The 24,982-nt window shown below is 37.7% G+C and overlaps 1 long non-coding RNA gene across 1 annotated transcript; it reads left to right on the forward strand.

The window, feature by feature from the left end:
• Positions 1–12,128: 12,128 nt before the first annotated feature.
• On the forward strand, positions 12,129–20,073 carry LOC104675619. The gene is made up of 3 exons (XR_749807.2): positions 12,129–12,323; positions 16,648–16,775; positions 18,725–20,073. It is a non-coding gene; the product is annotated as an uncharacterized LOC104675619 (long non-coding RNA).
• The last annotated feature ends 4,909 nt before the right edge of the window (positions 20,074–24,982 follow it).

Below are 24,982 nucleotides of genomic sequence, written 5' to 3' on the forward strand. Positions count from 1 at the left end.
ATGAGGAAGCTGCCTGGTTTTCACAATCCCAAATGACTTCAAAAAGAGGATGCAGATTCTCAGATTGGACTGTATTTGTCTTTGGTCAACTTATAACTATCTTTTTGGTAAAAGCCTCCAAAATTGTGTGCAAACACCCTGGAGGTATACAAGGTGATGCATTAGGGTGCAGAGGAAAAACACTAAGAAAATGCTATTTACATTCATTTTTTATCTTTTTTAATCTGTTTTTTTGTGTGTTTTATGTTACATAATGTATTAGCTTAAAGTATCAGAATAGGCAGTACATGAAGATAACTTACAAATGGGGTATATGTTATACTGATTTAATCCATGATCAAAACTATTTCAGGACTATGTTTTACAAAATTGAGGGAAAGGCCTAAAGGTTGAATCATATGGCTGATAACAGGAGTGTTCTCTTGCTCTTATCCCCTAAGATGACTTGGGGGAAATGGGAAAAGTTGTGGAAAAGACCAGGTTCAATCAGAATCTTGAAGAACATCCAGAGAAGTAGATGAGCAAATGGAACAGCTCTGACCAAATTAGGGCAGCTGGTCACATGCTTCCTACCAACACAAAGGTCTCTTTGTTTTCTGCACACACACTGCAGTTCTTTGTCAATCATAATCAACGATTCCATTCAGCTATTCTTGCCACCACTTCTCTCCTGTCTTTCTAGTCTGCTGGGCAACAAATGTAAGGTAAAACTTCACAAGACCTTTAAAAGATAAGGTTGAAAGAGAAAAATACATCCTAATCAATGAACCTACCCAGAGGAAATAACTGGGAGATTATTCATAACTTACAACTTAGTTGCCAACTAATTTTTGGTGTTTTCCGAAGATCATTGTACTATACTGCGTAAGTTTACAAAATAGAAAAGGAATAATGGTGAGGAGAAAAGTTATTACCTCTTGTCTATGGACTCCAGGAAGTACATCCAAGATTATTAAATTATTAACACAGAGACAAGGAGTGGTATGATGTAATACCAGGTAATTAAGTACTCTTTCTACAATGGCAAGTAGAAAGTCATCTCTCAGGGTTAATATTTGGGACTTTTCAAGGAAGGAGAGAGCTATAAAAGGGGTAAAAGGTTTCTTTACACATACAAATATTATAGGGCAAAAGGAGCCAACCTAAGGATTTTGCTCACAGTATGCCTGTGTCATTAAACCACTTTCTTTACTTGCAATTGTTGGCAGACATCAAAGCCACTGTATCATTGTTATGATATTTCGTAATAGCAGAGACCATAGGCGTCATCTCATGCAATTCTGGTGTGCCTAACACAGTTCTGCCAGGAAGGCATCCGAAGGCTTCCAAGCATGAGCTTTCTGAATTTCGAGTGTGGTGCTGTGGAAAGTGCTGGATTTGAGGGGTGAAGGGAGGGCAAGGTCTTCGGTTTCTTGTTCCACTTCTGTCACTAAATTCCTTGGGTGGACTTCTTAATCTCATTTTATAGAGCAAATTCATTATAGAGAAAATTATGAGAAAGTTTCTTTCTCATATGTGGCATTTGTTTATTCATCAAACATTATTATATTTCCTATGTTTCAACACAATATTAAATGCCAGAAATACTAGTGTTTAAAATATACTTTTTCTCAGAGGGCACACAGTCTGAATAGAGATAAGATTCGTACAGTATGGTTAACTCAGTAGAGAGCAATATATGAATGAGGACAAATAAGTGATATCTTAGTAAATGCTATTACACATCTTAAAGGAAAAGAAAAAGTTATCTTGTAATACAAAAAAAAAAAAAAAATACCCACAAAGTTATCATGGTTTCCCTCTGGCATCCTCTTTCGCTTTGCTTTGTTCTGGCACCCATCTTTGCTGGATCCCATTGGCGTACAGATGAGAAGAGTAGAAAAGAGCACACAGCTTGAAATCACAGAACTGTGACTTCTCCTTCTTTTTTCTCTATTCTAGAGCATGCATGCAGCACGCATTCATTACTGCATCTGATGGAAGCACAAAGGGAGAGACAAAGATGCAGAGAACAATGGTAAACAATTGGTGAAATGTGTTGGCAAATTGAGTTCAATGCTGTCTATAACAAATGGCAGCTATTTTTTGTGTGTGTCATCTAAATACAAATAAGGTGGATTAACAAACAACTGTACCTGGCTGAGGGAAGACTGCCGCCATTTTCTTAATAAGTCAGTTATTTTATTGTGTGATTTATAATAAACTATTTAGACTACTTTCCTAGCACGTATTTCCAGTAGAGGGATTTAGAAAGCTAATTTTAAGACCAGGCATGGTGGCTCACACCTGTAATCATAGCACTTTGGGAGGCAGAGGCAGGTGGATCACTTGAGGTCAGGAGTTTGAGACCAGCCTGGCCAATGTGGTGAAACCCCGTCTCTAGTAAAAATACAAAAATTAGCTGGAAATCACTTGAACGTGAGAGGTGGAGGTTGCAGTGAGCTGAGATCATGCCATTGCACTCCAGCCTGGGAGACAGAGCAATACTCAGTCTCAAAAATAATTATAATAATAATGATAAAGGAAAGCTATTTTCTTTCTTTTTTTTTTTTTTTTTTTTTTTTTTTTTTTTTTTTTTTTTTTTTTTTGAGACGGAGTCTTGCTCTGTCACCCAGGCTGGAGTGCAGTGGCACTATCTCAGTTCACTGCAACCTCCGCCTCCCAGGTTCAAGCGATTCTATTGCCTCAGCCTCCCGAGTAGCTGGAATAACAGGCGTCTGACACCACATCTGGCTAATTTTTGTATTTTGTATTGTTGGCCAGGCTGGTCTCGAATTCCTCACCTTGTGATCTGCCCGCCTTGACCTCCCAAAGTGCTGGGATTACAGGCGTGAGCCACTGCGTCTGGCCAAGGAAAACTAATATTAACAATCACTACGGTGACACTATTTTCTAACTAAAATATCCTGATACACGGTTTAATAAAACTCACTTTTCGCTGGCCTTCAACTCTGTCTATAGGCAGTATCTTCTAAAAGTCTAAGGGTTAAAACCTACCTGGTAAGTTACATAACTGAAAAGATGAAAACTTTTTAAAACATGTAATATCTAAAAATCTAAGACATGGAGTGTTATTCTTAGCACTCTTTGCATTTTTTAATTTAATGTAGCCTAAATCAATTAGAATTCTGGTAATTTGAAAAGAAATGTGAATCAATCGATTATTGTTATGTTTTGTTGTTTGTTTCTGATTGTATACATGTATGAAATTTTCATTATTACCTCCTTTGCTTTTCTTCATTTCTGGATTGGATTCATTTATTAAATTTCTGTTCTTTTAATGGTTGTTTTCAAAAGCTTAGCATACAAACTTAACTATAAAATCTTATCAAAGCCCGAGTTTATTAAATATCTTTACCCTTTTCCCAAATCAAGCAAAAAACTAGCTACTAAACAGCTTCTACTTACTACCTTCCATTTTTCTTCTATTATTGCTATAATTAATATTAGTTACAAAAATCTTCTTAATAGTCAGTAGTTAAATATAATAATGTTCTACAAAATATACTGCTAAGAAAGTTGCTCCAAAACTTAATGGCATAAGAAGTCAGTATTTTGTTCATGGATTCTGTAGGTCAAGAATTTAAGCAGGGCATTTTAGAAAGTTTTGTGGGTCAGCGAATGCATGTATCTGTGTCTGTTTAATATTTGTGGGTACATAGTAGGTGTATTTGTTTATGGACTATATGAGATATTTATATACAGGCACACAATGCATAATAATCACATCAGAGTACATGGGGTATCCATCACCTCAACCATTTATCCTTTTTTTGTGTTACAAACAGTCCAATTATACCCTTTTAGCTACTTTAAAACATACAATAAATTATTGTTGACTATTGTCACCCTGTTGTGTTATCAAATACTAGATCTTCATTCTATCTAATTAATTTTTGTACTCTTTAGCCATCCCTACTCTCCCCTGCCTCCACCACCCCACTATTCTTTCCAGCCTCTGGTAAGCATCATTCTACTCTCTATCTCCATGAGTTCAATTGTTTTAATTATTTGGCTCCCACAAATAAGTGAGAACATGCAAAATTTGTTTTTCTCTGCCTTATTACACTTAACGTAATGACCTCCAGATCCATCCATGTTGTTGCAAATGACAGGATCTCACTCTTTTTTATGGCTGAATAGTACTCCACAGTGTATATGTGCCACATTTTCTTTATCCATTCATATGTTGATGGACACTTAGGTTACTTCCAAATATTAGTTATTGTAAATAGTACTGCAGTAAACATGGGAGTGCAGATATCTCTGCAGTATACTAATTTCCTTTCTTTTAAGTATATACTTATCAGTGGGATTGCTGAATCATATGATAGTTCTAATTTTAGTTTTTTGAGGAAACTCCAAACTGTTTTCTATAGTGGTTGTACTAATTCCCACCAACAGTGTGCAAGGGTTCCCTTTTCTGCACATTCTTGCCAGCATTTGTAATTGCCTGTCTTGGATAAAAGCCATTTTAACTGGGGTATGATAATATCTCACTGTAGTTCAATTTGCATTTTTCTGATGACCATTGATATATTCTGGTTATTAATCCTTTGTCCCTGGATACTTTGCAAATATTTTCTCCCATTCTGTGGGTTATCTCTTCACTTTGTTGATTGTTTCCTTTCCTGTGCAAAATCTTTTTAATTTGATATGATCCCATTTGTCCATTTTTGCTTTGCTTGCCTGTGCTTTTGGGGTACTAATCAAGAAATATTTGCCCAGCCCAATGTTCTGGAGAGTTTCTCAATGTTTTCTTTTAGTAGTTTCATAATTTGAGGTCTTAGATATAAGTCTTCAATCCATTTTGATTTGCTTTACATATATAGTGAGAGATAGGGTTCTAGTTTTATTTTTCTGCATAATGGATATCCAGTTTTCCCAGCACGATTTATTGAAGAGACTTCCTTTTCTGAATATCTGTTCTTGGCACATTTGTTGAAAATGAGTTTACTGTAGATGTACAAATTTGTTTCTGGATTGTCTGTTCTGTTCCATTGGTCTATGTGTCTGTGTTTATGCCAGTACCATGCCATTTGGGTTACTGTAGCTCTATAGTATCATTTCAGTCAGGTAATGTGATTCCTCTAGTTTTGTTCTTTTTCTCTGGATAGCTTTGGCTATTCTGGGTCTTTTGTGGTTCCATATGAATTTGAGGATTGTTTTTGCTATTTCTGTGAAGAATGTCATTGGTATTTTGATTGAGGTTTCATTGAATCTGTAGATTGCTTTGGGTAGTATGTGCATTCTAAGTAGGGAGAGTTTATCTCTGTCCGACATTTTGTAAGGTATCCTGGGAATGTGGCCATTGGCTGAGAGCCTCAGTTTCTCTTTTTGTATTTTTTTTTCCATGTAGTTTCTCTATGTAGGCTACTTTGGGCTTCCTCAGAGCATGATGGCTAGGTTCTCAAGGCAAATGTACCAAGAATGAGACAGGCAAACAGAAGCCGTATTGCCTTAACCTTGAAATTCATACAGTAGCACTTTCATAGTGTTCTACTCATTAGAGCAGTTCCACAGTCTCCCAAAGTTCAAAGTTGGAGAAAATAGACTCAGACTCAATCTCTTGATGGGTATGTGACAAGGTTCTACAATAGCGTGGACTGAAAATGTTGCTGTGATGCTACTGGAAAAATACAATCTGTCACACTAGCATACTTTTCTCGTTTCCGCAATCTCCCTTATTGTTCACGTCTCAAGCTTTTCCTCTGGATTTCCTTTTCTTCAAGAAGCATGTCAATTATTGGTTATCAACAATGGTTACTAATGATAAAGCGTTTTAAACATTATGTCTTACACTTGAATAATAACTTAGCTTATTATAGAATTTACATTGGCAGTTGTTTTTTTATCAACATCAAAAATATTCCATTGCTTTTAAACATCTACTATTGTTGGTAGAAGTCTACTTTTATTTTAACTGTCATCCAGTCTTCATTTTATAGTTGATGTATAAAATATCAACTGAATTTTAAGATCTGGATTTAATTTTTCCTACACAGTGAATTTTAAGTCTAAGAAATCATGTATATACTTAATTCTAGACAGTTTATTTTTATTTTATTTTATTTTATTTTTGTTTTTTAGTATTGCTACTCTCTCATTTCTTCTCTTCTCTCCCCTTGGGGCTCCTATTGTATATTATAAAACCCTCACAACTTATCCTATACATTTCTCAACTGCTCTGATACATTTTTAAAGAATTTTTCTCTCTGTATTGTGTCCCAGATCAATTTCTTAGGACTGCTTTTAACTTACCAATTCTCTGTTTGATTGTTTTTGTTTAGTATCTGGGGAAGGAGGTATTGTTCCTTTCATTATCACTTTAAGCATTCTCAATGCACTAATTTTAAACTAATTTTCAGATTGCTGTAGTGTTTCAGCCTTTAGGTAAACTTATCTCCTAATTGCTGATTTTGTTAGCATTTGTCTTTATCTTAAGTGTAGGATTTTTATTTGAAGGCTCATTGGTGGCAGTATTTTTCTTCCTTCTTTTGAAAAACCATCCTGCCCTGTGTTGTTTTATAGTCACTTCTACCTTTCCTCAGGATCCAGAATTTATATCAGGCTTTCTATTGGATACCCACGTCATCTGTGCTCAAAAATATTGAGAACATTACCTATCTAGCCTAGAGCTAGTAAACAATTTTGTTTAACTTTTAGCTTTGAGGTTCTCTTTCTCACTCTTGTCTCTCTATGCACTTAACTTTATAGATGCTGTAGCCCAAGACAACAGTAGCAGTTTTATTTCACCCTCATGCACATTTGAGGCCCACCTATTCCAGCCTCTGACTTCAGGAAGTAGCCAGGCTCCAGGATCCTATCTCCTGGACTTAACAATAGGCAATTTTAGTTCTCATCTCCCCATAGGCATCAGAACCCTTAGTGCCCTCTGCTAGTTATTAGACTCATGGCCCCAAACATCCCCAGCTCAATGTCTCTCAACTTCAGCTCAGCTATTCTAATACTTCTGGTCCATGAAAATGTCTCATATTTTAAAATCATAACTGTTTTCAAAAATTTTTTTAAGTTTATCATTGTTACATGTTTACAATATTTGGAATGACACAATTACGAATCTATAATTCTATCCTGACTGGAAACATGAGTTTACCTTTAATGCTCTATCTTCTTAATTCATTAAGCAGTCACCAGAGCTAACACAAGTAAATATGAAGGCAGAAAAGAAAAGTTGATGAGGATCATGTAAGCAGTGTAAGCCCAACATCTCGGTTATTTTTATTCTAGCCCTACTCTTTCATAATAGCTGAAGTAGAACAAGATTGCATAGCATTCTTTACATTAAGTGTAGAATTATGTAATTCATGTGTCATATACTAAATTCCCAAGAAGAGCCCAATAACATGATGAGAATTCATGTCTAACTAGTTCTCCCCCAGGGAAATATTCACATTGGTACTAAGTACTTTCTTATATTACAAATGCTTTTAATCCTTATAATGTATTTAGGGATTTTCTATTTCTAAATTTTTTCTGTTACAAATTATATAAGATGAGTAGGTAAAATGACAGAGACTGAGTCAATTCTTTAGGTATAGATAGGTTTACTTTTCTCAATGCAAGAGATACCAGATATTCAGATTTCTTCTCTATTTCTTCTGAACTCAAAGTTCTAAACCAAAAATAAAATTCTAAGCCCCTCAACAACTGAATGGACCCCTCTTCTCATCCAAGGGAATTCCAAAGATCAGGAAAAACTAGTTCAGGCCATGACATAAGATGGGGGTCGGACATGCCTCATTGTACTCTCTTCGTTGTGGAGTTTAAACACAACTGACCAGCATTAAAATTAAAATAGAAATTCTTAGACTGATAGAACAGACTCTTTGTAGCAGTAAGATACCAACACCAACCTGACTCTGAGTCCCCATCTCAAAGGTTCCCATTCCAATGCCTCTGGTATAACATCACATAACAGATAAAGAAGGAAATCAAAATATTTTACCCCAAAATATGTTTCTTTGCCCTATTTTGAAATGATCCTGCAAAGTTATCTCTTGTGTGGAAAATTTGCATCCATAAAGCATTTTTATTAACTGGATCTTTCCCCTTCCAGGCCCTCCCAATCCTGAAGAGATTAACTAGAGTCTAGCACTTTTTAAAGGTCTAAATAGAAAACATTTGCCATCTATTGTCTCTTAGGGCGGCCACCTATAAGGCTTCCTATACGTAATAAGAACCCTGGTCTCCATAACCCTCTATCCTAACCCAGACACTCCTTTCTATTAATTCCAGATCCTTAGGTAATAACTTAACTCTTTCAACCAATTGCCACTCAGAAAATCATTGAATCCACCTATGACTTGCAAGCCCCTATCCCCTTCTGCTTCGAGTTGTCCGACCCTTCCAGATCAAAACAATATATACTTCACATGTATTGATTAATGTCTTATGTTCCCCTAAAATGTATAAAATCAAGCTGTAATCCAATCACCTTGGGCACATGTTCTCAACATCTCTTGAGACTGTGCCTCAGGCATGGTCACTCATATTTGGCTCAGAATAAACCTCTGTAAATATTTCACAGTTTGACTGTTTTCATTGACAATGGAAAGCTAGTATACACATTTTTTGCTTGGTAGGAAAATAAAGCTTTATTTTTTTCTGTTTTTTAAGCAACATACATATAAATGTAATTTTAAGAATCAAATAGTAAAATAGATTATAGATTGGAAACTAAACCTCTCTCCCACCCTAGACAGCTAGGTCTTCTCCTTATAGGCTGTATTTCCATACCTTGCTTTTCCACTTTAATATATTTAGAGGGTTTGCTATATCAACATATATAAATCAACCCTCTTCTTTTTAATAGCTGTAGAGTATTCTGTTTCACAAGTGTACTGTAATTTATTTCATCTGTCTCTTATTTATAAGACTTTAAGATTCTTATAAATTAAGTATGAGACTTTCTATTTCTAGACTTTTGCTACTACAAACCATAATGCAATGAATACCCTTGTAGATATAATTTTGCTCACATATGCACATTAATTGAGAAGTGGTGAGCCAAACTGCCCTTTGTTGAGGTTGTATTGAAATAAATCTTTTAAAACAAATGCATCATTTTCCTAAACTGGAAACATTGGAAATTTAGCGCTATTGTCTAAATCTACAAATAATTCTATATCCACTTTCTTCAAGTTTGTAACAACCATATTTGTGCACGTGGGACTCAGGCCTGCATATGGATTTTTAGGTAATCTTTAAAAGATTTTAAAAAGTTAATTTTATTAAGTATTTTCTGAACAACTTATTAAAAAAAAAATCTTAGTCAAATATACACAATTTGATAGTGCCTTTTTGGGAAATGATTAGAATTGGGATTAACCTTCTGAATATATTTGCCCCATAGTTTTGATGGTTGGCCAATCTCTGGCCTCCTTATCCATTCTTATGTTTATATATATTAGAACTTCCAATATTTTCTTCAGACTACTGGAATTACTGGACAAAAAGTGTTTCTCCCTTTTGAGGAGGCTCAGAATGGCTGTATTGCACACCCATTCCTGGAAGAAACCAGGCCATCCTGGTCTCAGTGTTTGCATGGAAGATGAGCACTGACTTCAAGGCTGAGTGAGGTGAGCCAGTGCCCTGAGAAGACGCCTCAATCAGCACCTCTGTGACAGCACTGCCCCAACCTGGTCCTCACTCAGGAAGCCTGAATGCAGGACTCTCAAGAAGAGAATCAGCAGGAGTGGCAAACTCTCTGGCAACAAAGAGGGTGAACAAGTCGCTGAGCATTGGAAGAGTAACCAACATAGGCCTTCTGCTGGGGAGAGTTCAGGTCGTGGGGCTGGTGCTATGGCATCTTATGAACAACTCTCTGGTCCTTGTGGCTTGGCTGGGCAGCTCACAGGGTGGTCTCCTATTCTCCCGTAATGTGCTCAACAGGTAAATTAACTTAAGCATAACTGTGTTCCTGCAACCTGAAGGGAACTGGCTCGGTACCCTTAAAACAGGAAAACATTTAGTCATTCAACAGACAGCAATTAAGTGCCTGGATGTGCAATGTGTTGGAGACCCATAAGTGAATAATTCATGTGTGATATACTAACTGCCCCAAGGAGAGTCCAATGACATGATGAGAGTCCACGTCTAACTAGATCTCCTTCAGAGAAATATTCACTTTGGTACTTGCAAATGTTTTTAATGCTTATAATATATTTACAAATTTTCTATTTCTAAGTTCTTCCTGTTACAAATTATACAAAACAAGTACGTAAAATGGCAGACAATGTCCCTAATCTCATGGAACTTACAATCTTATGAAAATGGGAATAATTTTTTTTTTAAATTAAGAAAAATTATAAATAGTGCTAAGTGCTTATAGATAAGTAGAAGGTGATAATGAGACAGCAACTGGGTGACTCCCTGAGATTAGGGAATCAGGTAAATCTGTTTGAAGAGGTGACACCTAAACTGAGACCCAAATGACAAGATGGATCCATTTGAGTATTAAGGGAAGTATATTCTAGAAAAAGAGACTGGATATCAGAAAAGCCCTAAGGTAGGAATGTTTACGTTGAAGTAACAGACAGTTGAGTAAAGGGGAAGCTCTTATGACAGAGATTGAAAAACAGACTGGGACTGATTCTCTAGGGCTTTGCATACAGTAGTAGGGATATTCTACTTGGTGAGAAGCTATGTGACATTTATAAGCAGAGGCTGATGCGGTATGATTTATGTTTTCAAAAGCTCATTCCTCACTCAAAAGTGCATGGAGACCTGGGGAGACAACCACAGGGAGAGCAGGTAGATCAGTTATGAAGCTACCACAATAGTCCAGGTACAAAATGATGGTGTCTTAGGTGAAGGTGGCTGCAGTGTGGGAAGAGAAACATTTGGGATCTAGGATATGTTTTGTTGGGAGAATCCTTAGGACTTATTGCTGAATTGACTGATGGGAGATGAGTTGTACATTTTCTGAAAGGATCAAGGGAAAATACACACTAAAGTCTGATTTTTCCTGAACACTTTAAACCAAAGAATGTCACTTTCTTTTTTACTGAATCACTATGTCCCATTGAGAAACAGGTGTAAACACACTGAATCCATTGTTGAGCAGTATTCTCCTAGACCTGGCTTTCTGAATTGACAAGGAAAGATTAGAATATGTACAATGCGTTTTAGATTAGAAAGCACTTTATCTTATATGCCAGGTATCTGAGTATATCTATCCCATGTGCCTTGTATCTCATTGAGTCTAAAATGGTAGATGTGAGAGCAGTAAGGGCATAGAATTGGTTCCTTTAAGTCTAGGAGAAAGATAGGGGCATTTCCATAGCTAAGACAACATGAGTTCTTATAATAGCCTCTATTTCACCATTTTGTGCCTTACTGGCTTGTCTGTGCCCTCTCATCCTGTGTCCTATGAGAACTACCTGAAGACAAAGCTCAGGTGCATTTTATTCACCATCAGTATATGTATGCGGTGTTGCTAAATGAGTGAGTGACTGAGTGAATGAGTGAGTGAGTGAATGAATCCTGAGTAGCTAGTCCTTGATCAATTCCTTACTTTGAACAACACAAGTTCTCTAACTTCGTCTTCTCTTCTTTGTTTTGAGATTGGCCATTTGCCCCAAATGACTTTTCAGCTACTGGCTCTAGATCTCAGTTTCTGCATGTTCATTCTCAGTCTGAGCCTCCCCTTAATTACTGCACTTTTTCCTGCTTCCATCATGGTGGAGATCCATATAGGATAGACATGCACATAGGATGTTTGTGAAAAATCCGACATTAAGATGGGAAACATTTGTTCTCAGAAAGTTTTCAGGTTAGACACTCTAAATTCTATCGTTATTAACACATTGGGATGAGGGATGCACCACACTACTTGTGATGCTGTGCAATACTCTACAAAGTCTCCTTTCAGCTTCAGAGTTGATCAGAAGCCATTGGTACTGTCTATTTGGGGCCCAGATATCATATTTAAACATGCTTCCTGCAGAGCAATTCAGAAAAAAGTACAATGTATCAGTTGAGTACTAAACACTATTTCTATAATGAAAAAGTACAGAGAGTTCCGTTTATGTTTATCCTTTTATTGAAAATTGCTACAACCTGGTCAAAAAGTTCTCTCTGTGTGTCAGGATATCTGCCAAAGAATGAGTCTGTTGAAAGCACCACACCAAATTCAGCATTAAGGGCCAACCCTGACCACTGCTGAGTCGTGTGAAGAGGCTGACAGCGGCGTGGCCACTACCCAGGATGGAGAGAAAGGCACCGTGAGGTGTTAATGGAAAAATCCAACTTCCTTTTCTTCCAAAGATGATGACTGAAACCAAAGTGGAGCTTTGCCTGTGAGTTTTAAAATATAACTTTCATTTTTTTCAGAATGGACATATTTACCAGGCTTTAGTATCTTTTTGTGTTTTCATATTCCTTTCTGTATAATAAAAGCCTTTTTAAAAGCTCATGTTTGCTTAGCAATAATTACTTGTTTTTTGTTTTGTTTTGTTTTGTTTTATGTGAGGGGTTTAGCAGTCACCATATACTGCGCTGCACCCTCCTGGTGGTCTGGGTCTGTATCTTAGGACCCGGGAGGCCAGGCATACGAACTGAAACTTAGTTAGTACTCAGTAAGTTATAGTAGAATGTCTTAGAGTGATGGCACAGCATCATCTCCAACAGAGCCCTGTGACCTACAGCCAAAAAGTACAATGAAGAGCAGGATCTGATTACAACTAAATTTCCCTTTTGAAGCCATGGCCTTGTATTTGCACAACTCTTGGTTGATTCTAAAGTTCTTCAATTCCAAAGCAGTCTTCATTTCCTAACATGTTGCATAGTAGAAATTCATCATTTCCTGTCATTCTAATAATTATAAACTTTTCTGCGCTAAATAGCTGGAGTAAGGAAAAGGTCCTGGTTTTTCACCACTGGACCATGATCCTCTTTAAATTGTATTTTTTATTTAAAAATATTGACTTCAAAAAGCTGCTCTGATACTTAATATAGCTTTACAATGATAACATTTAAACATATTGCCTGGCTTTGTGAATTCAATTAAGAACTCCTGAGGGTACTTCTGCCTTTGTTAAAAACAAGCAAAAACACACCTGACAAGTCTTTTTTTTTCCTCTAAGATTCTATTTACCTATTATTGAGACCACAGAAAACCAAGAGCTAGATAGGCTCCCCTGGACACCATGATTAATTAGTTACTCAGGGCAGAGTTACTCTATGTAATTTGGTTGATTTTTCATTTGGTTTTCTTTTGTAAATGACTTTACTACTCTTAAACAATTCCTTTCAAGCCATTGTTCTTCCTTTTAAAAACACAAGTCCAGTGATTCACCCTGCGTAAGATACAGGTTGCAGATGCCCTACATTTATCATAAAATACAATATATTTCTTTTGTCTGGGGGGTGAAGCGCCCTTAAAAGGTTTGTAAGCTTTTTTATTTTCCTTAAGAGTGAGACACTTCACGATGTGAAGGTACTTGCAAACACAGATCTCAACAGGAAAGAATCACTCATTAACCCGTGAAACAGATCATTGGTACTGAGAAATGCGGCTGCTGTTACTAGAACAGATGCCTGTAAATGTAGAAGCAGCTTTGGAACTGGGTAATGGTAGAGGCTACAAGTATTTGGAGAATCAGGCAAGAAAAAGTCTGTATTGCAGTGAAACATTAAGGGTGTTTCTGGTGAGGGTTTGGATGAAAAGGAGAATTATAAGGAAATTTGAATTTTCTTAGAGATTACTTAAGTAATTCATAAAAATATGGGCAGTTAAAGGCCATTCTGATGAAGCCTCAGACAGAAATAAGAAACGAGGTATTGGAAACTGGAGTAAAAGCCATCCTTGTTATTAAGTATCAAAAATCTTGGTAAAATTGTGTGTATGCTTGAAGGCTTTATAAAATGTAGAAAGAACTTAAGAGCAATGACAGAATATCTGGCAGAAAAAATACCTAAGCAGCAAACCATTCAGACCACTGCATGGCTACTTCTAAACACATACAGGGAAATGTGAGAGGAAAAGAATGATTTAAAGATGGAATGTATAATTAAAAGAGAAGCAGAATGGAAAGATTTGGAAAATTCACAGCCTGGCCATGTAAAGAGTGAAAATACATCTTTAGGGGAGCAAATCAAGAGTGTAGCCAAGCAACTATTTGGTAAGCAGATTACCATAGATAGAGGGGAGCCAGGTGCTATTAACCAAGTCAATGAGAGAAGGACCCTGAAGGCACTTCAGAGTTCCTAGAGGCTGCCCTCCTATCACAGGCCCAGAGCTCTAGGAGGGAAGAATGGTTTTAGGGGACAGGCCCAGGGCACTCTTCATGAGCTCTCTCCTCAGAGCTTACTCAGTTGTCTGCTCCTCCCTGTATTCCAGTGCAGTTCTCCTTGACTGTCCTAGCCGGGGCTTAAGCAGGCCCAAGTATAGTATAGGCCACTCTGGAGCATGCAAGCAGTAATCCATCCTTCACGGCATCCATATGGTGTTCAGTCTGTAGGTTTGGGGGCATGGCTACCTCCACCTAGATTTCAATGGATGTCATGAATAATCTGGGGGCCCCAGGCAGAAACCTGCTGTAAGAGTGGAGTCACCACAGAGAGTACCCACTACTGTGATGCCTAGTGGAGCTTTACAATTGGGACGGCCACTGAGACCCAAGAACTGTAGAGCTGTCAATGTGCAATGTTAGCCCAGGAGAGCTGCAAGCATGAGACTCCAACGCCTGAGAGCCAAGTGGGCTAAGCTCAGCAAAGGCATGGGGGTGGGGTTATGTGAAGCCCTGGGTGCTCAATTCCCACCCCAATGTATTCAGGAAGTGGGACATGGAGTCAAAGGAGATTATTCTCCAGCTTTAACACTTAATATTGTTTTCCCTGTTGGGCTTTGAACTTACTTGAGACCAGTTATGCCTTTCTTCTTGCCTATTTCTTCCTTTTGGAATGGGAATGTCTATCCTACGTCTGTCCTATCACTGTATTTTGAAAGTAGATAACTTGTTTTGATTTCACAGGCTCACAGCTGGAGAGAATTTGCCTCAAGATGAATCATGGCTCTAGAACCATGAGCCAAATAAATTTTTTTCTTTATAAATCACCCAGTCTGTGGCATTCTGTTATAGCAGCAGAAAATAGACAGAGACAGTCATTCATAATTCCTTTCACTTCCCTAAATCTTGGGGGGCGGGGGGAGTTTCAATGTCAAATTCTTATTTACCCATAATGACATCAGTGTCTTTGAAAAATTACACTAGAGGATAAGTTACCAACTCTTCCAAATGATTGGTTAGAGATCATTGATCAGCAGTTAGGGTTGCATACTGGACATGTACCAGCCTGCTCACTTTGTCACTTTTTCATGCCATCCTCCTCAGGTCAACCCCCTTCAGGCTTTCAGGCTCACTGAAAACAAAAATGTGTTCGAGGTGTTTCACCAGAGAATCACTTGTTCCCAGCATCCTAGTAGATCACCCACTTTAGCCAATCCCTTTAAGCTTCTCTTTTTCCTTTTTCTTTCCCTCTTTGGAATGAGTGCCTACTTATGTAATTGTTATTGGATGTATGTAGATTTCCTGAAAGTGTTTCATGTTTTGAATGAAGAAGAACATTCATGGTGATAATATGTTTTAAAAACCAGGGAAACCTGAAAGATCTGGGAGAAGCCACTTAAACTGGATCTGAATTTGAGAAACTTGAAAATAAGAAGAGGGTTACTTTCCTGTAGCATGTGGAGGATTGAATTTTCTCAAGGAGAGGATTTTTATGCAATTTCCTTGTGGAAAATGATAGGAGATGTAGATGTTTCTAAGACGCCTTCTGCTTTCCACTTTGGTCTAATTTTTTCCATGAAGCCTGTACATGCAGTCTTAAGATTATTTTTATGATGAAATTAGTAGCTATTTAAACACTTTAAGTTGATTCTTTTCAGATACTATTTACTCTAATTTAGCCCACTTACATGTGGTAAGTCATTATTTCATTGTATTTTTTTTAGTTTTAGTTTTGTTTTTCAATGGAGATGTTTTTTAATGAAGAAATTTTAAATGAAAGACTTTAGTCTCGTTTCAAAAGAACAGTATAAATGATTACTCTCTTTGCTAGGATGCATATGGTGGTATGAGTTTGAATTTTAGATTCTTTATCGATGTCAAAGTTTGTGAACGTTTTTTTCTATCTGGACACCATGATGATATGGCACTCCATCTGTGATTTACTCTACCCAAAGAGGAATGAAGTGTAGTTAACAAGAATCAAACTAATGGAAAACAGGATTTTGGTGTTGCTGGCACATGTAGAAAAAGGTGGAGTCTAAGAAAATATTTCTCCAGCCAAGACAGTATTGAAGAAACTCATTATTTTCCATCTGCTTGTTCCTTGTTCCCAGTGTGAAGTGAAAGCAAAGTTTAAAATCTTTTCTCCTCTGCAAGAAAATATATTTCAGAAAATCCCTATCTCAAAAATGAAGCAATTAAGAACTGTCTGGCTGTGAGGATCTGGCCTCAGCTTGACTTAAAGCAACAACTTCAGTTATGTATCAAGATGTGCATGAGAATGAACCTGCTCTGCTCAGCCAAAGTGCTGAGTGACTTGATGTTTGTAATAAATAAATAAATAAACAACAAACAGGTTGTCATGAAATATCCTTTGTAATTATAAACACAGGAAACTTTCTGAGATGCAAGTGGGTGTTAAATGGTTCAGCAAAGCCAAGCTGGAGCAGTTGGTGTGCTTTGAAATGAGGCGACGTTGTAAAAATGAAATCTACCTAAAGATCACTATATGTTTCAAAGGTTTGACTTTTTAAAAAATTTCTCCAGTTTTCTATTTTGAAAAATACAAAGAGGTTTGAATTTGTTTTTATATAACCAGCATGTGTAGGCTACCATCTAATATTTGGCAACTTTAAAATTTTTTGAGCAAAAACAGCTGTTTAGGAGTTTAACCTTTACTTAAGAAAAGATACATGAAAGTTACTATGTGTATGTTCCTGCATGGTACGTAGGAAATTACTAATTGTTAGTTCAATTTACTTAATTAGGTATTTACTCATTGGTTATTATGTGCCTAGTGTCAGGCTATGTAATATTTTAAAAATTAGCATTATATATGCTGCCCTATCTACACTTTCTGGGGAGTAAAATTTTGAAAATCACTTGATGTGGAAAACCTTTAAAAAGAACTAGATTGCAGCATGTATTCAAATTCAAAATTGATTTTGATCAAGCACTAAAATGTGATACAGACAAAACAATAGGAATTTTCAGGAATGAGAATGGTTGTGCTGTCAAAAAAGATAAGCAATATGGATGATTTATTAACATTTACGGCCTCTTAAATTTATTGAATTTTGGAAGGCAAAGATTGTTAAAGCAGAGATAGTTCACAGCAGAGAAGAGCTACCAGTGAATTCACAAATTATATTCTGGATTATTCTTTTTGAAAGAATATATATGTGATGCATTTGTCATTAGTAAAGTTAATTAATCAGTTAATGTCTTGAACTAGTAGTAGATTAATCCTTTCTTGATATGCATGATGTATTAGCCTATTTTCACGCTGCTAATAAAGGCATACCCGAGACTGGGCAATTTAATAAAGAAAGGTTTAATTGGACTTACAGTTCTACTTGGCTGGGGAGGCCTCACAATCATAGCGGAAGGCAAGGAGGAGCAAATCACATCTTACGTGGATGGTAACAGGGAAAGAGAGAGGAGCTTGTGCAGGGAAACTCTCCTTTTTAAAACTATCAGATCTCATGAAGCTGATTCACTATCACGAGAACACCATGGGAAAGACTTGCTCCATGATTCAATTACTTCCCACTGGGTCCCTCCCACAACATGTGAAAATTCAAGATGAGATCTGGGTCGGGATACAGCCAAACCATACCACATGTTATCCTAGTTGTTGCCATAGTCAGTAAGCAACTGTTCTCACTCAGGGCTGTTAGCATATAAAAGGTGATATGAGATAGTATCTTTCTACACTTGCTCTCTCTATATATACTTCTGGCAGAATTACCTTTGTGGGGTCCAGTGTAAAATGAGTATAGGGTCATCTTGTTCAAAACTTATTATTAATTTGAAGAGCACTAAACCAAGTATGAGGTCCTTCTAAGGAAGGAACCTTTTGTAACTGCATAAATCTCACAAGTCCCATGAATCTAGTTCTGTCAATGAGGATAGTCAAATTAGTATAAATGAATAGTGTTTATTTAAGGCAATCTTTAAATCCAGGCACAATCTACTAATGTGCTTATCATAGATGAGTAACCAGTTAATGATCACTAATCATGATAGATATAGACATTTGTATATATATACATTTGTAGGATATTTATCTAGCATTGTATTTGCACAGACACATATATGATTAAAATATGTAAAGCAGACTTCTGAAAATCTCTAGTATGGTAGCCTTTGCCAGATTAACAAGAAAAAGATCACTTGTCACAATCCACAAATCCTATTATACAATCATCCAACAAATATTATCTGAGTACCTAGTCCATAGCAGATATTATTCATGGTGTAAAGATATAGCAGAGAACAAAATAAACAGAGTACTTGCTCCTAGAGAGTCTTTATACTACTGAATTTCTGAAATTTTGACCGATTTGCCCAGGCCTTAGTTTGTGTTTTTGGTTTTTTTTTTTTTTTTTTTTTTTTTGCTGAAACCCCTGGCTTCCTGGCTTTATTAAGAACAGAAGAAAAACTTAGCTATTCTTGTCACTGTTCAGAACTGAGTAGAACCAGAACTCTTCAGAAAAGAATGTGCTAAAAGTTTGTCCTTGAGAAGTTTCCGAGCCAAGACACTCCTAGGAGCACTTCCCATTGAGGCTGAAAGGCTCATCCACTTACAGTGATTCATGGGAAAAGAGGACAGCACCCTCATCTTTGGTCCAAGAACACAATCCTGAGTGACACAGGATTGCCCTGAAAGTCAACAGCATCCATCTTACAAAAATCAACAACACTTGCTTTTCAACCTTCCAAAGAATTTACTGGTCTGGTTTGGCCTTTTGGTGCCACATTCCATTCCAGAACCCCAGCTAAAATGTTCTCAAGGGCTGACCAGAGATTCCTCCTCCTTTCTCTGGGCTGGTACAACTTGACCGCTGCTTGACATCAAGGTCAACTGGAGACTGGGAACAGTTATGTAACTGCGTTGTAAATTGAATTAGAGCTGTACATGAGCCCAGACGGAGTAACCAGTGCAGCTCCAGGCAAGAGCAGCAACATGTCCCCCAGAGACAGCACTGGAGGAACAGCTTACCAGGGAATGGAAAAAGGGTATCACAGGGTAAAAAAGAAACCATCTCTTTTGAGTCCCTCTAAAGTCTGGGCAGTTGGCTGCTCCATCTCATATGGGGTAAGATGGGGGCATTAAGTGCAGAGAGAGCTGGCGTCAGTATGACAGGCAAACACGGAGGAAAAATCAGCACACATAGTGTACACAAAGAGAATGAGAAAAAAATATTTGTAACATCAGAACAGATACCACCCATATGAGAGAAATAAGAAGGCTTACACATGGAGAGCAAAAAGGCCTCTGGCAGTAGTCTGTGGACTGTAGAATGAGCAAGAGAGGCAAGACCATCCTCCTACCAGTGACTGGTCATTCTGGAGAGGATACGTGTGCACAGATCTGGAAAGCCAGGGCTGAAAAGCCTTTTGACACCTTTGGTGACCTGGGACATAGTCCCCCAATGTAAGACATCATGCTAGATAGAGGGGAAAATAGTATGTTTTCTTCCAAGGCAAATGAATACAACTTGAGATAACTTTTGAAAAGAAAAAAGGTACTGGGACCATGGCATGACCTTGATCTGTGCTAACGTGACTGCCTGCAGAAGCAGATGAGGAGAGGCAGAATAATGTAAAGCTGAAAACTTGGAGTCACCAAACCATAAATAGCTTCATCTCTTACCAAGTGCTTAATGTGTGGCTAGGTTCTTAAATCCTCTACAAGTTCCAGTTTCCTCATTTGTAAAAAAGGAGCAAATTAAGATTGGGTGAGTTAATAGATGTAAAAGTACTTAGTACAGTACTTTACAAATAGTAAGTGCCCAATAAATGTTAACTGTTATTATTATGTATTCTGCCCTTCACTATGTTAGACCCTGGGATATAGTGGTGACAGGCAAGGCTGCTGCTCTTGTGGCTCTTACATGAAACAAGGGAACAGGGAAACAAAATCAATGCAGACTATGAAAAGTGCTAAAGAATAAATAAATAGAGTAATATAATAGAAAGAAAATGCCTCTCTGAGGAGGTGACAGTTAAGCTGAGACTTGAGCAATCATCAGGGGGGCAGGGTTCTCAGAAGAGAAAAAAATAAATGCAAAGACCCTGTAACAAAAAGAGATTTTACTGTGTCCAAAAATGAAAACGAACCCTAAAGTGGTTTGAGAATAGTAACATGGACTTTGGTTAGGCTGGAGCTAGGGCTCACCTAGTAGAGTATAGAAAGGCAACACCCCATCACCTGCACATCTATTTTCATCCATCACTTTACACTGCATCTGAAGAACATGCTGAATTAAAGCCTGTTAACCCTTGGGTTACAGTCATCAAATGTATCAGATATGTTGAGACAACCCCAACAGAGGGGATAAATCTTTAAAAAGTAAATCGATGCATTTCAGCATTTCTTACAATTGCCAAAATATGGAAGCGACCTGAGTGTCCATCAGGAGTTATATGGGTAAAGAAAATGTGGAATAGACACAATGGAATACTGTACAACCTTACAAGGAAGGAAATTCTGTAATTTGTAACAATATGGATGGAACTGGAAGACAGTGTGCTAAATAAAGTAAGCCAGGCACAGAAAGACAAATATTGCATGATCTCATAGGTAGAATCTAAAAAAGTCAAATTAACAGAAGCAGAGAGCAGAAAGGTGGTTACCAGATGCTACAAAGTTGGAGGAAAGGGAGGGAAAAGGAAAGATGTTGACCAAAGAGGACAGTTTCGGTTAAACTGGAGAAGTGATCTCTTGCAACTGCATGGTGACCATAGTTAATAATATGTTGTACATTTCAAAATTACTAAAAGAATAGATTTTTAACATTTCTTACCACAAAAAAATGGTAAGTTGGTGAAGTGATGATAAAGTGTTAACTAGTCTGATGGAATCTTTCCACAATGGATACATAGATCAAACCATTGCATTGTACTCCATAAAGAGACACAACTATTATTTGTCAATTAAAAATAAATTTAGAAAAAATACTGCACTAAAAAAAATAAACAAATCTAAACCAGAAGCAAGCCTGAGAATTGTAGGTGAGTAAAGGGTCTAAATTAAATGTGGTGGAGGATATCATAGACGTTCCGACTCTGGCATCCTACCATTGTGTTTGCTCACCTAGAAAAAAAAGTAAGTATACCTGTTGAAGTATATCATGGCATTAAATACTATGGCCCATTGGGATCAGGCATCCTTACTGGGGTTCCTTCTTCAATACCCAGCTAAGCTTAAAACTGGAGTGTCCTCTACTCACTTTATAAGTGCAGTGGCAAGATCTCCTGTCCTGAGGCACAGCTATCATGCTCCAGTTCCATCATATTGGGCACCATTAATTTGCAACTGTGTAAAAGCAGGCTGTCACAATGAAAATATAGCTTTAAGAATAAAGTTTTAACTTCAGAGATTCCAATATATTGAAATAGCTGGCCAGCATTGGCAAGAAATGGAAATCACTGGCCTAGGCACATATGTGTGTATGCCCATAGCTTCCTGGAAATATTGAAAGAGGGATCTGTAAGACTGGTGGTCTTCTCACTGTTAAACAGATGGGAGTCTAGAACCAATAGACACATTTGTGTATTAATGTTAAAGGGCAATGGGACAATTTAAAATATATCTGTATATTCATACTTGAACTAAGAATCATGAGATGAATAAAAACTATAGGCCATCTAATATCCCTATGAAGTCAAAGTGATTTTCTAATCCCAGTTTCAGTTTTTCTTATTGGACTTCCTAGAAAGTGATAATGAAAGAAGAAAGACTGATATTTTGAAAGTAGACCACAAGCACAGGAGCTGAACTCTCAACGTTCTGAGTTATACAGAGATGACCAGAATCTGTTGTTTTAGACCATTTTCACACTGCTGATAAAGACATACCCGAGACTGGGAAGAAAAAGAAGTTTAATTGGACTTACAGTTCCACATGGTTGGGGAGGCCTCAGAATCAGGCGGGAGGCAAAAGGTACTTCTTACATGGTGGCAGCAAGAGAAAATGAGAAGGATGCAAAAGCAGAAACCCAATAAACCCATGAGATCTTGTGACACTTATTCACTATCACAAGAAAAACACGGGAAAGATTGGCCCCCATGATTCAATTACCTCCCCCTCAGTCCCTCCCACAACATGTGAGAATTCTGGGAGATACAATTCAAGTTGAGATTTGGGTGGGGACACAGCCAAACCATATCATAGGTATTTACTTTACTTCTCATAGAAACTCTTCCAACCTCCCACCCACTCCCATACTTGTTTTCTGGGCACCAAATCTGAAAGGAATTTAACCTATGAGACGGACTATTTCTATTGCCCTTGCTTTTAAAGTTGCTTCTCTGGGCATCATCTACCACTTCCCCTTGGTCCTCAGACCTCAGTGAGTATGTGTCCCCTCATAAACAAGCACACACATAGCTGGTTATTAGATTAGATTATTAAATTTTTGAGAGCTGAAGTCGCTTAATTCAAGTGTCAAGTTATGTTTGCAGAATGGATGTATTTATTTCACGTTCTACATTGTATTTATAAATCCCCTTCATTATCTTTTTTTTTTTTTACCTTCTCAAATACCGCATAAGACAAGAAGACAAGCAAGTGTTATTATCCATGTTTAATAGATGCATAAAATTTGCCTCAGAGAGGCAAAGGAACATACTAAAAATCTCACTAGTAGGAAATGGCAGAGCCGGAATTGAATCCAAATTTTTGGTTGCAAAATTCTCTGTTTTTTTCCATGGGATTCAGACGCTTGTTACCTACTCAATGAAAATGACCACCACAATTCACCTAGAAGTAGCCTGGGCTGCTCATCACAAACACCATTCAAAGATATTTGCATTTTGTTCTTGACCCCTCACCTTTTTGCTTCTTTCCAAAACAACATCACACTGGCCGCTAGACAAAACATAACAAAGATAGCTCAGAGCTAAAAATAAGGAGATTTAGGTTTTTCTACAGTGTCTTCATATGCCAGAACTCATCCAGTACAAGATGTGTCATTACTCCCAGAGGAGCTTACAGTCTAATCTTCTCATTGTGTAGGGACCGAATAAAGCAACTCCTTCTTTGGCTGCCTGAAATGCTGACCAGGTCAGTGATAGGCTCTCCAGAAATAAACTGCCGTCCAAGTGAGCCACACCAATCTGAGTGTGTTTTCTCATCTGTGAATTCATCTGGTCCTAAATTGAACTGAATCAATGAATTTATAATCATGTCTTACATTTCTTTACTGTTTCCATGTGATGGATAATTTTTTTATGTAACATTGACTGGACTAGAGGGTTCCCAGGTATTTGGTTAAAGATTTTTCTGGGTGTGTCTATGAGGGTGTTTCTGAGCTAGGAAACAGGTTTTCTCCTGCCTTTGGACTTGGACTCAAACTGAAACCATTGGCTCTCTGTTGTGCAGGCCTTCAGACTCAGACTGGAACTGCACCATTGGCTTTCCTGGGTGGGTCTCCAGCTAGCTGACCACAGATCTTGAGACTTCTCAGCCTTCATAATCATGGAAGCCAATTCCTTATAATCATATATATATTTTTCCTAGTCTATGGACTTTTCCCAGCTCCAGACCGACAACCTTCTATCAGTTCCAGGATGCTCCATCAATGCCCTGTCTAGACCCTACAGATTTTGACCCTGAAGTAAAGTAGGAAAGGCTATGGAGACATGTTAAATATTGCACTACCACCTGAAGCCTTTCCTTCTTTAAATTTCTCAACAGAAGTTGAAGGTACACGCGGAGCTCAATTGGACACCAACTTTTCTCCTTTTCTGTGGGATCCTGTCAGTGCTTTAAGCAATGAGAAAGCAGGTCATTTCCAAGTTTGTGTGGTAAATTTGGGGGGAAGTGGGAGAAAAGAAAGCAAGCCTGAGTCTTATAGGGTGTGATTTGGTTCTAGACACGCTTATGTTGCTTTTCATAAGATTATCCATTTGACTAGATTTCTTTCCTGCTGACAAAAGAGGCAATTTCTACATATAAAATAAATCTGATTAAAACCCTTTCTCTGTTCCTGTCAAGGTAATAGATGCAGACCCCAGGAACAGAGTATATTTGGATTCCGAGCGTGTGTAAATGATTGTTTATGTGATATCTGGTGCCAAGACCCACAGAAGGCTCCTGTACTGCCCTGTAAAAATAATGGGAATGGAAAGCTTTTCCTTAGGCATAAAAAGTTCATTTTATTTCCTATTCTCTTTCACAGTGGTAACTATTACTTTGTAATTTTCCTGGTATTTTGTTGGCAGCCAAAAATGACACAAGTAATATTCCTTGCTTACAGTATGCAGTTCCGATTCGTTTTGCTTAGCTCAAGTTGCCTTCTATAATAAAGGTGGCAGTGCTAGACCTTAAGCAGAGGTCTAAACTAGAGCAAATTTTTTAAGCCAGTTTTTAATCAGAAAGGCAGAACAAGTTCAAATCCTTTCCATTCCTTTATCCTAGTAGAGTCTTTAGAACACACCAAATAGCAAGAAATGAATACAGCTTTAGTAATTATCATTGATAACTCTTCTCAGCCTCCAACTGAGTGAGCAGTCTCTTTCAGGCCAGTCAAGAACCATTCTGTGTAATCCTATCTGCGTGTTATCTTGACAATGGGAGATCACGAGTCATAGACACAGGCCAAGGTGTTGGGCCTGAGCTAACCAAGTGCGTTGAGAATGGAGGCAGTCTCCCAGGATCTGGGACAGGTGTGAGGAGCCACCAGGAGGTAGGGACCATCAAGGGGATGGTTTAGTCA

This window comes from Rhinopithecus roxellana, chromosome 3, assembly GCF_007565055.1.
Source record: "Rhinopithecus roxellana isolate Shanxi Qingling chromosome 3, ASM756505v1, whole genome shotgun sequence".
Classification (NCBI taxonomy): domain Eukaryota; kingdom Metazoa; phylum Chordata; class Mammalia; order Primates; family Cercopithecidae; genus Rhinopithecus; species Rhinopithecus roxellana.